The sequence below is a fragment of the Triturus cristatus genome, chromosome 10, assembly GCF_964204655.1.
Source record: "Triturus cristatus chromosome 10, aTriCri1.1, whole genome shotgun sequence".
Lineage (NCBI taxonomy): Eukaryota > Metazoa > Chordata > Amphibia > Caudata > Salamandridae > Triturus > Triturus cristatus.
This window is the reverse complement of record NC_140593.1, coordinates 944,473,414-944,490,381: the sequence shown is the minus strand read 5'-3', so window position 1 is coordinate 944,490,381 and position 16,968 is coordinate 944,473,414. Positions and strand designations below refer to the sequence as shown.

At 44.4% G+C, this 16,968-nt stretch overlaps 1 long non-coding RNA gene across 1 annotated transcript; it reads right to left on the bottom strand.

Moving 5' to 3' along the window:
• Nucleotides 1-289: 289 nt before the first annotated feature.
• On the bottom strand, nucleotides 290-16,409 carry LOC146796280 (uncharacterized). Its single transcript, XR_014969914.1, has 2 exons — nucleotides 16,372-16,409; nucleotides 290-1,059 (listed from the first exon to the last, which is right to left on the bottom strand). It is a non-coding gene; the product is annotated as an uncharacterized LOC146796280 (long non-coding RNA).
• Nucleotides 16,410-16,968: the final 559 nt, after the last annotated feature.

Genomic DNA, 16,968 nt, shown 5'->3' with positions numbered 1-16,968 from the left:
CACCAACACCCACACTAACCATTCACCGGTCTGCACGCAGTTGGAGGGATGAGCAATTCATGCGCTCGACATGTGAGGGGAACACATTATAACCTATAGGGAAAGAAAAGTTAATTTACAAAATATACATCAATAGCCCTTCCACCTACAGATCTCAATCCTAAACATCAAGGCACACCTCCCACGTGGTCAATAGACCAAATAGTTGGATTGGTTGATGGTGATTTAGAACCAGCTAAAACACATTTCAAGATGTAGATCTTACCCTTCTTAATAAACCACAAACTCATTTCTTGTTAATCAATATCTGTTTATCTAACATTTCTTGAAAAGTTAGATTTGCATTTGGAAAGTTTATATCAAATTTCAAGTAAATCGCAGTACATCATATTTACCTAATCTGGCTATCTGAAGTCCTCTAAGTCATTGGGTCTACATACTCAAACGTCATTCGTCTAAAAGTTCAAAGTTCTTTGCTGAGCACGCTACAGTCTCAAAGGATCGGTAAAGACCAGAGACGTGCAAGCATCTGTCAGTGCCCATAGAATTAGGAACATTTTGCAGTCATCAGTTAATTGGGCAGCGTCCGGACCATCTAGGATTCAGGAAAACGCAGCAGTCACCCTAAGTAGTAGAGTTCGCTTAGCGTCACCGTCGTCGTAGTGGTCATCGGAAAGAACGTTTGAGACCCTCTCTATTCTACCGCGTATTTTTATAATAAAATCAGAGCAAGAATATACATTTTGTTATTTTAATACAGTTGTGATTGGTTGGTTGAGATCGTCTGATGGAATCTTTTTAGTATTTTGGTACAGTTCAAGGGGTGATGTCACAAGTTCATTTAATGTCGGTCCGTTCTGGTTTTCTGTGAAAGTCTATTGTCTTTCGTCTTGGCCGTCATCCCACAGTGTACTTGCTTCGATACCCAGAGATCAGGGTTCATGACGAGGTCTGGAAGACTTTGTCGCTTCTGCGCACTTCACTCCATGCCTCGTGGGACAGTGGCAACTTTGTCGTGTCGCGTCCGCGGCCATTTTGGAATTTAGGCCCAAACGCCAACTTAAGCGAAACAAACACAAAAGAGTAATTAATGCATAGAAATAATAAATCTAACGTTAACCCCTTAATAATCCCTCTATGTGTTTGTATTTTTCTAGCGTATAGCAACATTTAAAGCATTTATATTCACCCTTTTGGTCCTTCTCTTGAGCAACATTACAAAGACATCATAAAAGCAACATATATCATGTAATATTCTATTTATTACATATAGTACTGTTAGTATGCATACGGATTTTAGTCATAAAGGTTATTTAGCCATGCAATATGCAATCCCACGTGTAATTTGGACATTAGTAATGTTGGTTTAATATTCATGCAAACTCATTTTAGTAATTATAATTAATAGATTATTCAATTAGTATTTTCATGCAGAATGGGGGAGGTATACACAATTTTGTACTACCCGCTCCATCAACAGAATGGCCATGGCTGGGAGCTGCAACCCTGCTACCCATCTGGCCACCCACTTGAGCTGTGATGCAAGGTAGTATTGTTCCAAATTTGGTACAGCAAGCCCACCGTGATCAGTGGGTAGTTACAGTTTAGAGAGTGCAACCCTACAACGAGATTTGTTCTAAATGAACTTCCGCATAGTTCCCTCGAATAAGCAGAAGAAGGGAGGCGGAATTTATCAGGGCAGGTTAGTAAAAATGAATAGTAGGGGGATAGGACCACCATTTTAAATGGAGCTATGTGGCCCATGCCAGACAGTGGGAGCGTGCACCAGAACAAAATCTAGGATCTGATGCCAGTTATCGTTTTCATGAGATTTCCCTCTAACAGATCCGTGGGCTGATGGTTCACCCTGACCCCTAGATATCAAAATGTGTTGGTTTGCCACACCACTGGAACACCATTAAGGACAATTATGGGGTCAGGATATGAAGGGTTAAATGGAATCAAGCATGATTTGGCCTAGTTAACCCACAGTCCAGAAAGGACGGCAATGTTGTTGAGCATCCGGACTAGTGCAGCAGGCACCGATCGCATGTTTCGGATAGGAGAAGATCTTCAGCATAGAGAGAGATTGTGTGGGTTCCATCGCCTAGTGGGATGCCAAAGTCTGCGCTATGCACCTGGATAGCTGTGGTAACTGGTTCAATAGCAAAGGAGAAAAGTAGTGGAAATAGTGGGCATCCTTGGTGGGTGCCCCTGCCTATTGGATAGGGTCTGAAATAAAGAGTCTGTTTTGATTCTGGCCACCTGTACTGTATAAAGCAGTTTGATCTAGCAGAGGAAGTGAGCCCCCATGCCTAAACAGGGCAAAGTGCTAAACAGAAAGTCCAACTCCAGTGAATTGAAGGCCTTCTCGAGGTCTAGGAACAGACAACCAGTGTGGGGCCTTCGTTGCGCAGAGTATTTGGAGACCGGGAGGAAGCAACACAAGTTGAGTGAGGTCCTGTGGGCAGGTACAAACCAGTTCTGATCAAAATGGACCAGAGATGGGACCAAGGGTGCCAGATGTTCCGCTAGGATTCTGGATAAGATTTTGTAGTCAGTATTGAGTAACACCAAGGGTCGATAGGAACCCATGGCTGTATTGTCCCGGTCAGGTTTAGGTAGGGAGATCAGTAGGGCCTCCCATAATGATGCAGGAAGGGAGGAGGCCAAGAGGGATGCTTTGTAGAGGACGAGCAGTTGAGTATCCACGACAGGGGCATAGGCTTTGTTGTAATCAGCTGCTAGGCCATCCAGCCCTGGAAAGTTGCTTGTTGCTAGGGCCCTAATGGGTTCACAAATTTTGGAGAGTGCTATGGCTCATCCAGTTCTGCATGCTGATCAGGCATGATGGTGGACAGATAGACCGTAGAGAAGAATCCCTCAAGGTGATCTGGATTGGCCAGCGTGACCGACTAGTAGAGCGAGGCTCAGTGCCACGCCAGTTCTGTGTGTATTTTGTGCTGAGTGTGTGGAAGATGCCCTGTGGAGGATCCTAGAGAACAAATAGGGTGCCTGGACTGATCCTGACATATCAGCCATGCCAGGAACCACCCAGCATGATCTGCTGTTGCATGGGTGCAGGATGTGCAGTGTAGTTTAGACCTCACAACCATTCCAGCAGTGAGACGTGTTCACGCCATGTCTCCACCAGCCCGCGGATACACGTCGGGTCAGTCACCGAGCATGTCTCGAGTCTCAGGAGCATGCGTTTGAGTTGTGTAGTCACCATTTAATTGCTTGTGAAGATTCCAGTTCAGCCCCAATCAGTGCCCTCTGAAGGTTAAATAAAAAAGGCATCCCACTCTGTCAACCTGTTAGTGGCAGTGTTGTTATTAAACTAAAAATAGTCCGCTGTGGCGGTGTCTAGAGATGCATGGAATAGAGGGTCTTCTATTGCCTTGGGTTGTAGGCACCAACTAGGTCTGGCTGCTATGCTATTGTCCCAGGCAAATAGAAGGAATTGAGGGTTGTGGTTCCAATATGTGACCCCTAGATAATCTGTTTGCTGGATAGTTGGGAGGAGACTAATTGACCCCACTATCCTGTCAAGTCTAACATGCAGCAAGTGTGGTAAGGAGTAAAAGGAGTACCAAAACGTGTTAGGGTTGCTGGTGCGCCATATATCTACAAGTTGCCAGTGCAGGAGCCATTTGCTCAGTGTCTGGGCGTTAGATGTGGCTAACGTGCGTGATAGGGGAGGAAAGGAGCAATCCAGGTTTGTGCCTCGAACAGAGTTAAAGTCCACTCCCAGAAGCTTTGGCATCCCACTCCAACAGGACATTGGATATTTCGTGCAAAACGAGGCCTGATGAGTGTTAGGAGCATATATTGACCCTAGCAAGAGTCGGCAGCCATCTAGTCGTCCATGTTTGAACACATACCGGTCATCGGCGTCAATCTTGATCTTTTCTGCTACAAATTGAACCCCTGGCTTCACCCAGACCAATACACCTCTGGCATAGCATGAGTAATCAGTGGTAAATACTTGTCCATGCCTCCGTTGCTGGAGTTTCCGGGCCTCAACCTGTGTCAAGTTTGTCTCCTGCAGGAAGGCATAGTGGCACGTGCATGCCCCTCACATTCCGGTTGATACAACTAATGTGGGTCATGCAGGAAATGGGCCAGGGTGCTGCCTGTGGGTAACTAGCGTGAGGCATGGGTCCATGTGGGGAGCAACGGTGTTGGTGGGGGGAGCGCATTGGGGAATAGGTCCGACCTGGGCAATCATTCATAACTGGGGAAAAAAGGGAAAACAGAACATGCAACATTATCAGAGCGGAGGAACAATGGGTATCCATCCAAACAGCAAAACCATGAGTGGCAAGTAATGGCCTTGGAGGCTAGCTAAAGGAAGCTTTGGGAAACAGTGCAAAAGCCAAGGTTAGAGTGCCCCCACGTGACAGGATATGGGGATACCAACTGTCGTGGTGCATACATATGTGACAGCAGTGCAGCATAGTTTAGAGAATACCTGCATGCTAGAAGAGATGTGGCACCTCTGAAGGCCAGGCCATTGTCAGATGAAAAGGAAGAGAAATTAGTGCATACATAAGCAACACAGAACAGTTATGAGATAAGGTTAAAACAGATTGATTGAGGCTGGTGTCAATTTTCAATGGTTCATATTTGTTTATAGCTGTTTGGGGAGTCACATCTGGTGGTGCTATTGAATCTGTCCTGAAAGGCCAGGTGGTGGAGGAGCTATCGTCACTGAAGGATTTAACGGCGGACACATCATTGTCTGGGATCAGAGCGTGGTGTCAAATTGTGGATACCACCCGCAAGGCCTGATGCCTCTCCTGGATTACCTACTCCAGGTTTTGCGCAGAGCCAGGTTATCAAGGGTGTCGTTCCAGTCTGCAGCGCCTTCGATGATGGCTGCCCATAGTGTCCCTTGGTCACCCTCTGTGCTGGGTGGGGGGGAGAAGTCGTAAGCCGAGTGGACTCTATCCAGTCCCAGAATTCCTCTGCTTAATCAAAGAAATGTGTGGCCCCATCTGCCAGCATGTGGAAATGGGCACGGAACAAAAGATACTATTGTGTGTCTAGTTTGCTGGGGTGCCACTTGACTGCATGAAAAGAGCTCCTTTGATGCTGACCCGCCATGGTATAGTCCGTAAAATGCATAACGGTGGCATTGACCACTTTTATCTCCTGAAGCTTACTCGCGCAGGATGGAGTAGCAGTCTCTGTAGTTAAGCAGGCAGAATAGAAACAGGCTGGGGTTAGTACCTGGTGGAGGGAGGCAAGCTGGCACCCGGTGGTCTTGCTCAATAGAAAAGGAGAGAGAGCACTGCATCGGGGAGCAGGGTATGGATCCAGGATCCAGCCTAGGTCACTGCGCCTATGCCTTCCACTCTTTCTGGAAGACACACCATGTGTATGTTGTTCCTTCTAGAGGGGCCTTCTGCGTCCTCTGCTCTGCATTCAAGGGTGTACACCCGATCCATCAAGGGCTGCACCAGGGAGGCCACTTTGAGTGTTGCCGGTTTAAGTTCAGCCAATGTATGCTCAATACCATTTACTTTGTCTGCCAGCCTGCGGTGATCCGCATGTAGCAGGGTAAAGTCTGTTGTTACGTTATTAGTTCTGCTTTAGAGCGATGTGTGAATTTGGTTGAGGGTGGCTCTGATCTTCTCCATGGCATGTAGCACCGTATCCAGTTTAGTGGCAAGGGACTCAGCTTAGTCGAGTGGGCCCATCGCCTTGGGCTCCCCAGTTTGGTGCTCCATGACTGGCGGATGCCGCTGCATCGCAGGCTGGGCTTCTTAGCATAGGCGATCCATTGCCAATTGACTTGTGTTGAGCATCAGGAGGGTTCCAGGTTGGGTGTCGCACACAAGGGGCACACCACCTAATCCACTGAGGGGTCTCTGGCAGTGTGGTGTATGGTGTGGTATTTGGTACATCATGTCGATTAGGGGCTGGAGTTCATGCTAAGAGGGTTCATCTGCTTTTTCTACCCATGTGCTTAAGGTGTGGGTGGTACCACCACCAGTCAGGGTCCGCTTGCCTGCGACTTAGCATGCAATGGGGTACTGCAGCATGAGCAACCCCGGGAAACAGCTGAAAGGCTTGTCTGTCAAAAGTCGTGGGGAGAGCTGCACAGCCTGGGGCCTGCTTGCGTGTGCCAGATGGGTTGGTAGCACTGCAGCATGACCAGCCTCAGCGTCCTGAGCAGTTGTATCTGTGGAGCAATGATCCAGGGATTTGAGTGAGAGTCTGCTGAGTGAGTTGGTCGCATCTCTGCAGCGCGTCATCCTAAGCCAGCTTACTGACAACTACAGGTGCACAGGAGTGTCACAGCATGAGCAACCCAATGGTGCTCTGTCTCCACTGTTATGCGGTCCTTCTGTGTTGAGATCTGCAATGCAGGCAGGTAGCAGAGATTATGTGGTAGATCCCTGTGCACCACTGGCCATGGGTGGCGGAATAGTGGCTCCCAGGTTGACAAGAGGAGGAAATGGAGGCTGCATCCCCCAGTGTGCTAGGCCCAGCACTTCAGGTAGAAGGAGATTAGTGGCAGTCCAAGAAGGGTCTCTGGTGCCACGTTCAGGGTGCAAGATGCCACTCTGTTCCACTAGCACGGGGGTCCCCACTCATCTGAGCAAGGAGGTAGGGTTCAAATAGAATTTGCCACTCAAGAAAACTAGTGGAGTGCGGGCCCAGATTGTGAGTATTGGGAAGGCACAGGGCAGCATAGGTCACCTGAGGGGATCAATGAAGTAGTCCCGAGGCGCAGGTGACAACCCCTGCAGGTCACATGTACCGTGCCCATAGACAGCGGAGACATCTTTGGGTGTCCAGGTGGCCACCCTCCCCAAAGAGGCATGTGAATCTTGTAGGCACAAGGTGGCAGGCTCTAGACCAAATTCAGTCCCTGGGTCTCAGATGGTGGCAGGAGAGAGGTGTCAGCGGGAGTAGCTGGAGAGGGCCAGGCTGGCAGGGACAGCAGGTATTGATTCCACCACATGGCCCGAGTGTGGTGGTGGTAGAAACATCTGCTCACGGGTCGGTGGGTAGTTCTCACAGGGATCAAGCATCTTTCCAATATCCTCTGTGCTTTCTGGCAGTCAGGCATAGGGCAGGAAGGGCAGCCAGGAAGAGCCAGTGCCCATTCCATCCGGGAAGGCTGTTGAGGGGCGTAACAGATTAGGCAGGCTCCAGCAGATCCACATGGGTCCCTGCCAGAGCTGCGGAGGCTGCATCTGTGCTCAGGGCTGCCCTGCCCTCACTTGGCATGACCAACTCCAAACAGAATCCACAGCAGCCGCAGAAATCTGGGTTTCTCTGTAGAAGAGATGCAGGGAGGAAAGTAGGCCAGTGGTGTGACAGCGCCACAGGTCCCACTTCCCCTCCAGGATGCCTTGTCAGTTAGAGCAAGCGGAGTTCACTGTGGGCATTCCGGGCACACCAATGGGCGGGGGTATAGTACGTGGTGCCTTTCACTTACAGCACACCAGCCCCAGCCGAGCCATCAGCCTCCTCCGCAGTCAGGCAGGGAGCTAGGAACAGCATCTCTGTCACTATGTCCGCCCGACCCAGGCGGCCATCTCCAGTCGGTGACTGCGTGGCAGCAGGCCTCGATGGGGGGCCTGGAAATATGTCACTCACCACTATCAAACAGCATGGCAGAAACTTCAGCAGCTGCAGGGTGGCTTTGGCATTAAAGCAGGCACCCCTGGCACTTCAGATGTGTGATGGTAGCCAGGATTAATGCCGGATAAGGGGCAGCATTGCGGAGCTTCCCTAGGATGCGTCCTCCATCTTGGCCCTGCTAGCTACTCCCCTCCATGATGTCTGTTATCTTATGAATGTTGTGAAATATGAAATAGAAAATAGAAATATAAAACAACAATTGCTATCAAAATAATTACAGGCCATTGGATTCCAGTGAGTAGGGTGAGGAGAAAACCTCCATGGAGCTTTGTTAAGTCAGTGGCCCAAGGAAAACTCTTCAGGCAACTGTCATCTTCAGAAGTTCAGCTTCCTGAATTGGAAGTTACTATATTTCATGGAGTCTGGACTACAGAGCCTTTCCAAGTTTTAGACTATGCACTCCCAGAAATAATCTGCTGTGTTTCTGTCAAGTGAAGGCATACTGAAGGATCAAATGCAAGGATAGTAATTGTAATTTTGTGGTGTGGATACAACAAGGGGCCTGGTTATGTAAGTATGCAGTTCGAGTGGGCCTTTTGGCTAATAAAAAACATCTTGAATTTGAGCTTATAATCTTCTGGGAGCTCTATGTATCCTATGACAGCACATTTGCAGATCAATCCAGTGAGTGGTTTGCAGGAGTGTGACAATTTCCAGATTACATAAAGTTGTGTTTTGACATCTTTAAACACTACATTGATTTGTTGGATGAATGAGAGGTTTCAGTCGAAAAGGATACCTAGATTTTTGACTTTCTGGGAGGTGGTAGAAGCAGACCTTGGCCTAGAGGGTCAGGTAAACAAAAGCGATGCAGTATCTAGCCCCCTTAGAGGTAGGATTACAGGTTAGCATTTGTCAAGACACTTATTCTTGTAGTTACTCCATGAACTCACCCTTCCAGAATTTTGCTTTTATATGGTAGATTGGAATTCCGTGGTAGGACAGAAGGAGCAGGTTTTCCATATAATTTTTTAGGAGTGTGGAGATGATTGCATGCTTTAATTCATCAGGGACTAAAAAGTCTAGAAGACTGTTTTAAAAAAAGTTAAAAATATTTCCAGGGACTATTCCAATCATAAGATAGAGGTTTATAATGTTGATCATGTTGGTGTCAAGGGAAGAGAAGCATAGATTGAAGAGAGTTTTAGGACAGTGTTTCAGCTGTAGATTGAATGTACTGATTGTAGAGGATAACCTGGTTGTCTTCAAATTGAATACAGACTTTAAGGTGATCATGTATGAATGAAGTGGGTCAGGGTAAAGGATTAAGTAAATTGATGACTGTAAGGTTTTAGAATTGAGCTGAAAATATTTTTTTTTATTGCTAATCCAATATCACGTTTGATAAGACAAATTATGTTTTAGTCCAAACATGTTTTTCTAATAACATTTTCCGGTATGTGGACATTGTGCCACGTTTTGTTCCTCCAAAGGACATTCAAGCGTCTGCACTGCAGTGTCTAATTACACAGCGCTGCATTTGAGGGTGCTATGTGGAGGTAAGACTGAGCAGGAGGGGGCACCTCAAGTATATATATATGTCTGTGTTTGCTCCACTATGAAATGTCCTCAAATCTAATATTCTTTTCCTTTTTTTTTTTTAATGTTTTGTCAGTTACACATAGTAATTTACACCACTGGTGTTCCATATTTCCGAATTCCCTTTTCAGTTTTGCCCGATCACAGCTAAAAGATTGGTTTACAGCTTTGTGCTCCTGTTTGAGTTTAATTACTTGTCTGGTGTCGGCTTGTTCATCATAGTTGTGATTTTGTTGTAGTTTGACTGATTAAAGCCTTTGGATAATTTGTTGAGAGCCAGTATTGAGCCTGCTTCTTTGTTGATGAAATTCTGCTTCCTCAAGGTCATTAAGCTGCCGGGTAGGCATGGGCTTTTGCTCCAATATTCTAATTAGACACTGTCACAGGCTATAGAACATGTTCAAGAGATGTAGGGATATGATGAAATTGTCTGATCAGATCTGAGGATGGGTTTGGATACTGACATGTACAGCATGCCAGAATATTAAAGAGTGTGTATGGTCCACTTTATTTGTATTTCCACATGAGCACAGACAGGAGTTAAAAGTTCAGACCATCGTTTACCATGTTACATATGGGATTGTCTATTCAACCCTCCTAAAATAAGTGAGGGAAGGCCACAGATGAGGCTACTGGATCGAAGTACACAACAAATAAATCCTATTTTATATACACACTTCAAACTATGACAATGGCTTATTTTCCACATCCCCCTCAGGGATTGTTTCAAAGCATACCTCATGCCTTTCATGGGTTCATTGAAACGTTTACCTATGTCAGGCTCCAAGCAGTCTGCCAGAGCAGCAGGTGCAGCCTACTCTATGACAACTCGGGAAGATGTCAGGGGTGAAAGATAATAGTAGCGTAGCGAAAACAGGAATGGGTTAAGAGAGATTGTCGCCGTATAGAAGGAATGTCAAGTGGGAGTGTAGGGTTTGTGAGTTCATTGACAGACTTGAGACCACATTCCATGGACAGCCATAATGACCCTTGTATGCATGTTATGGGGCAATAGAGACCTTTTGATCTCCTTGGTCATGCTGTAGCATGTTTTGGCTGCAATGCAATGGTGGCAATGCTAAATGCTGCCCAGCCAATGTATCCTTCTGTTATGGGTGGCAAGTGGTGAATACATTGTACCCTAGGTTGCCCTCATCGCAAAGGGCGTACAAGTAGGTGGTAATAAAGTTTGGCCTGCAGTCAGATATCATCGTTTAGGTGAACTACACACAGTGAAATCCCTTGCCACAAATGAAAAAGAGTTCTTCTCAATGGAACATCCCTAGGGTATCTCTTGGTCTGGTATAAGGCAAGGAAGGCTTGTTTTTTGATGGATTTTTAATAGACGGGTACATACAAGACTCAAGCAAATGCCATACCTATTGTCAATATACTTTATCAGACTCCAATGACTGGATTCTTTTCATGTGAGGCCTGTAGTATGTTTCCTACCACATATATGAGCAAAGACATTTTGTTGAAATACAATAAGATATAAATGCAGGAACACCATACACATTGTAATTCTGCTAAAGAGATATCTTGCATTATGTGCCCAAGCAAGTTCTCCAAAACTAGCATGATTATGCAAAGATATGCAGGTACATTCTAGGGCTTTAAAACATTTCAAGTCATCTAGCAATCTTGTAACTTATTTTGAGAATAAAAAACATGGACACACTTACTTACCTGGACCATTCTAGACCAAACTAGAAGCCACTCTAAAATTTTGAGAAAGTCCTCACTTGAAAAGAAAGTTGTTGAGTTGTTTCTTAAAAAACAGGCACAAAAGGACTCAGTGATGCTGTTGAATGTAGCAGTGATCAGTGATGCTTTGGAATTTAGGGGATGATTTATAAAAGTGATGTAACTTAAGGTATTTGTAAACTATGTTAAGTTACATCTTACCCCGCAATAAACATAACCAGGAAAGGCAATGAGATGTAGCATATGAATGTTTTAGGTTTTAAAATAAGCAGATGGTATTGCCAAAAAACAGATACCTAAATCAATGACAGTGATTGAAAAATAAAAACATACAATTGAAAAAGATAAAAACGAGGAAACATGTTTCTGGCCCCTAAAATATTTTTCCACAACACACCTCTTTTATCACTCACTCTGTGAAAATGAAGTTGATTGCTATTCCTTTACACTTGATTATCTTTAATGAATACTTTTAACTGGCTAAAAAAAACATATATGTATTGCAAAGCCTTTTGTAAAAGTCCTTAAAGCCAAGAGCTTGGGGTTTGTCACATTGTCCAGACAACAGCAACTATCCCCTCCCAACACATACTCCCCCCCAAAAAGCATTTCTCATAAATAGTGAGTGCATATATGGAAAGATCTTCCATACGAGGACTTTCAATAACGTTTTACTGCATATCCTATTTACAAATGCATAGATGTGCATGCCTGCTTTGTTAGTGCCAGTGCAAAGTAGTTCATGGCATGAACTACGCATTCCTGTGTTTCTTAGCTATGAAGTATACGTTAGTGGACATTTTTATTATGTGACACATGTTCATGCATGACTACGATTCTTTGCGTTGCTGCATTTGTAACCTTGGATCTGATTATCATGTATTCATGGAAGGAATATATATCATGTGTGTTGGGTCCGACTCTGGCCCCCAGATGATGGCAACAACCAGAACATTTCGGGTGCCCGGTGTGATATTTAATTGTTGTGTTCCTTTGTCCAGTGCAATTTATGTTGACTTATTGTTTGTTGTATGATTTTGCAATGGTGCTACTTACACAGGCATGCATAAGAAATACTTTTTGGTAGGATCATTTTCGAGGCATTGCAGACAATTACACAGCATTTTTTTCAATTGCAAAACATAAGAGCAAGAGTAAGTTGAGGACTTTTTCAGATTTATGGCACACATACATCTGGTTTTCTTCTTCATAAATCAGCACTTTGAATCGATAGAGTGACAACAGATGTATTTCTGCTCAAATGTGCTCAGTTTCAGTCTTCCAATAGGTTTCACTTTGGCACACTAGAGGTGGGCGGAACTCCAGTGTTTCACTCTGTTGAATTCTGCAGAGTTACATACAAACTCTGCGAGATTTAGCAGACTTCGGCCAATAGGTGTAAAATATGTGGCTCATGCTGCTTGTGCTGTAATGTAGCTCCAGCAGTGTGGGCTGTGCTGAAAAATCAGAGCGAACTGCACCATGCACTGCACAAGAGCACACAGTTATTCGAGTTGATTTTTCTGCAACTCGAGTAGAAAATCTACCTGAGCTGCAGCAAATCTACTTGAGCAGCAGCCCTCTGACCACTACAGCTCGCGACCGCCTGTGACCACCCAAGCTAGAAAATCACATTAGGGGACGCCAAATCTCGCTCGCACTTGACAGCTCACATTTACTGGAGCCTTGCAGGTGTAAAATTCGTAAAAAAATGAGAATTGGCAGAATTTTGCTGGAACTGAGCGACCAAATTTCTCCAATTCCCCAGGAAGAATGAAACATTCCACCCACCCCAATTGGGCACTAATCAGTGTGCGTATAACAATATTTAAGTTACTATTATGACATGCTTGATATAAAAACTTTTGTCTCATGCAATGTGTCGTGATCCTAGTGGCGAAAAGTGATAGTTCCTTGTCTGTTTCATTTGTTGCATATGATACATCACTACACCATTGAATTCACGTACATTTTGTGTCTTTTATTGCCCAAGCATTTTAGCATCGAACTCGGTCTCTGAAATCAAGCGGGCTTGGGTGCAGAGAGTACACATTTCTTGAGCACTGAAAGTATCATACCATCTTTGGTCTGACAAAACTCTCTTTGCAATGTACTCATTTTTCTGCTATTTGTTGTATGTGAGACACAATCCTGTTAAATAGTTGTTTCTAAGAACTTACACCAACCTTCTCCACCAACCTTTTCTAGGTGTATGTTCATAAGAAATAATTTTGTTTATTATAATTTACATTCAAAGTAATTTGTCTTTTAACTTTGTGGTGATTACTATTTCATGTTTACATTATTATAAATATTGACTTTAAACACTTGAGAAACACATATCCATGGTTTAGGTATTACAATACATTTTTAAAAAAAAACATGCAAAATCGATTTGGTTTTTATTGTACCCTGTGATGCTAGTAGTTTCCTCACATAAGATGGTTTCTTATTAAACCTGGCAAATAGACATTTATCTTAACATATCATGTTTGCTAGGTGCTCAAAATATATTTTAGAGGACTTCTATTTATATTCACTGAAAGATTTAGATATTTCAACATCGAGGGCCTCATCTACAAGAAAAGGATGCAGCTATTTAGCTGTGCCGTGCTGCATCGTTTTCGAAGCACAGGGAAGCGTCATATTAACAACAATATGACACACTCCTGAAGTTTCCCCTGCTCTGGCACACAATTGGCTGTGCAGCCACTCTTGTGTAATTTTGAAAGGTTGCCTGCACTGCTGGGATGATTGTTTTTGTGCAGTAAGGTGTTCCTTCCTATACAAAAACACTAATTAATGGCATTTTCCACTTTCTATGGCAGCACACATAGAAAAAGGAAAAAACAAGGAATAATAAAAGTATTTCTCCATGTTGCGCGATTCCTATGCCTTCCCTGGGGAGGTGTATCATTCTGACGCATTCCCAGTTTTACAAAATGTTGTAAATCTGGGAATGCGTCAAGTTCCATAGATGTTGCTTGGAAACACCCACAGAAACACCGATAGAACGCCACTTCCATGCAGAGTTATACATGAAGGGGGCCCATTTTTAAAAGGCCATGAAATGTCACGCAGGGTGACTTTGCATGTCCTTGTAAATATGGGCAAGCCCATTGCGCCATTGTGCATCAAAAAAAGTGTCGCAACATTGGCGCAATGGACTTGCAAGTGCTTTTTTGACCTGTCAACTATGTGATATTTGAAGGTGTATCAACACAATTATGTTGGTTTCTTTTTCTTTCATGTTTTATTGGCACGTTAGGTGACCCATGGGATACCTACATTTACTAGGTACAGTGGCTATACTAAGACACATACACTAAGTCATAACGTTTCATGCCCTGATGAAATTTCTCTGAAGTATGCTATGCACTGATGCCATCAATCAAGATCATTTCCATTAAATAAGACTATACATACAGAATCACACTTTTTTGTAACGTGTCAGCACTCAAAAATAAACAAATTATTGAATTATGCCAGACACCTTTTTCACCCCCCCACCCCTCCTTTACAGTAGACTGTTCTATTGTTTACAGTTCTGTCATTGATATGTTTATTAATATTGACACAGCCCCCTACTGAAATCCTCCTCATAGCCAACAAACAACAGACCCCCTGAATCATGGAATGGATAAAGTCTATTGATGCTCTCGACTGCACTCTCATCCTGGCAGCGTCCATGAAGTCATTGAGTATCACTCTAGACCCCAACCTTGACATGATCAAACACATCAAGAACACCGCACGCAAGATGTGCCTTCTTCAACTTAAAACTACTAAACAAAATCAAACCATTCATCCCCCCAAATGACCTTAAGCAAGTCACGCAATCCCTCGTGCTTTCCAGATTAGACTACGGGATCGCCACCCTCACAGGCATGGCTAAACTACACCTTGCTCCTCTTAGATCAACCCTAAATGCAGCAGCCAGAATGGTGACGGGAGTAAAGAAATATGAACACATCTCCCCCACTCTAAAAGAGCTTAAGTGTCTCCCAATAGAAATGCGGGCTAATTTCAGAACTGCCTGTCTCACCCACAAAGCTCTGCACACTGGTAAACCCACTTATCTAGCCACCAAACTCAACAAAGCGGGACAGACAAGAAATCTCAGAAGCACCAATACTCTACTACTCATCTGCCCGAAAACCCGCAAACAAAAGACCTTATCTCGGTCCTTCTCTGGAAATTCACCCAGAATTTGGAATGCCATCTCTATACATATCAGGACTAACCCTTCCTTCAAAGAAATCAAAAGCCAGCTCAAAGTGCTCTTCCTCAATCGAGCCCTCACGAAGTGACAACGGACCTACAATAATATTCCGCCACCAATCCGAGGATCCAGTCACTACGAAATGAACAACTCCTTACAGCATCTTCCTCTTGACCCGCACAGTACTCCCCCTTACTTTTACCACAAACACTACTGCTCTGCATCTGAATGCTACATGACTTATAGCGAACAATGACCCACCTTTGAACACTGTGTTTACTGTGCCACTCTTTGTATACTCGACTGTCTTTGACAAATGTTGTAAAGCTCTCCGATACCTTCGGGTCTGGCTAGCGCTATATAAAGCTCCAAATAAAATTTAAAAAAAACAGCACACAACATGACTAGAATTATTTTAACAAAAGTGACAGGAGTTAACAGCAGGGAGAGTTTATCCTCCCCTCACCTTTCATGAGTTTATGAAAGACACATCAACGATTAAAAACCTACAAGATGTTCTGAAGTTTTCTCAATCCCCCCATTTGGTGCTCCCCTGAGGTCTCTCTTTTTCATTGTTTATTCTGATTAAATATATCTAGATGATTCCAAATAAGGACATCAACACGTCCCTTTACACACTTTGGCCTAATTCTTCCTAGGCGAGTCTTATAGTGGTGCTTCTATCCACAGGCAGCACACCTCTCTATCATCTGACCCCCCTTGCCTCTATTTGTGAGTGTCCCCAACTCAATGATTCACTTCCATTTAGGATCTCTCTCTTCTATTGGACCTTGGAATTACATTGGTCAGTCGGTACAGTCTTCTAACCATACTGCTGGAGCATCCCCATACCTGGCAGAGCTTACTACCCATTGTATCGCTGCTATAACACCTGTTTGGGATCAGCAACTTCAGATCAGCTAAGTTCTGTCTCCATTTCATATTACAGAGATGCGAAAAATACAAACAAATGAATAAACTAAGATATGACTAAAAACACAATTATTGCACCTATGAGGGCATGTACAAAACATTAAATAATCCCCTGTGGGCAATCATGTCCTGTGTGGAAATGTTTACCTGATACGAGCTCTGACCCACACATCTGTGGCGCCTTCATCTTGGTCATTTACGATCTTTACTCTGTCACCTCAATTACGCATGCACCTCTACTGCTCATGCAGGTGCTAAGTATTTATTTATTTTTTTGGACACCTCCGTACTTGTGGCCTTGGGCTTACCTTTACGTGTCCCTGGTGCCTCGTAGCCGGCCTCTTACATTCTTCGTTTACTTCCCCATTCACGATCATGATCGGCAGATCGGACAACCCTGATTGGCCGATCATGCGATCACGTGACCGCCAGGGTGTCATGTGACTACTGCCCCAAGATGGCGCTGATGGACTGTGTGTGTTCTAGCGATCCATATTGTTATCGGCACTCTTGAGAACACGCCCTCCCCGACTTTCAACCTTTATCTTTGGTGGGCTCCCGAGTCCAGTTACCAGACCGTTTGGACCGGTTGCGCCGCCGGGGTAGGATCAACTCTTTATCTCTACTAAAGAACCGTGCGTAATGAGTCCGCGTTTCTCTCAAACGCCTCCACGCTCCTGCCTCCCTTTATCTCACGAAGTTCACCGCTACGTTTAGGCGGGCGCTTCATCCTGATGAGTAAGCGCTTTTTCCTTCCTCTCTTGACATTAATGAGTTAGCAACATCGGCTGTTTTTGCCGCGCTACATAGTTTCCATGCTTTGAGCTTGGCTGGGGTATTTATAGTAGCTTGAATAATCGGAAAGGTGGCACACTTCATATTTTAACCACTCCACTTTTCACCGT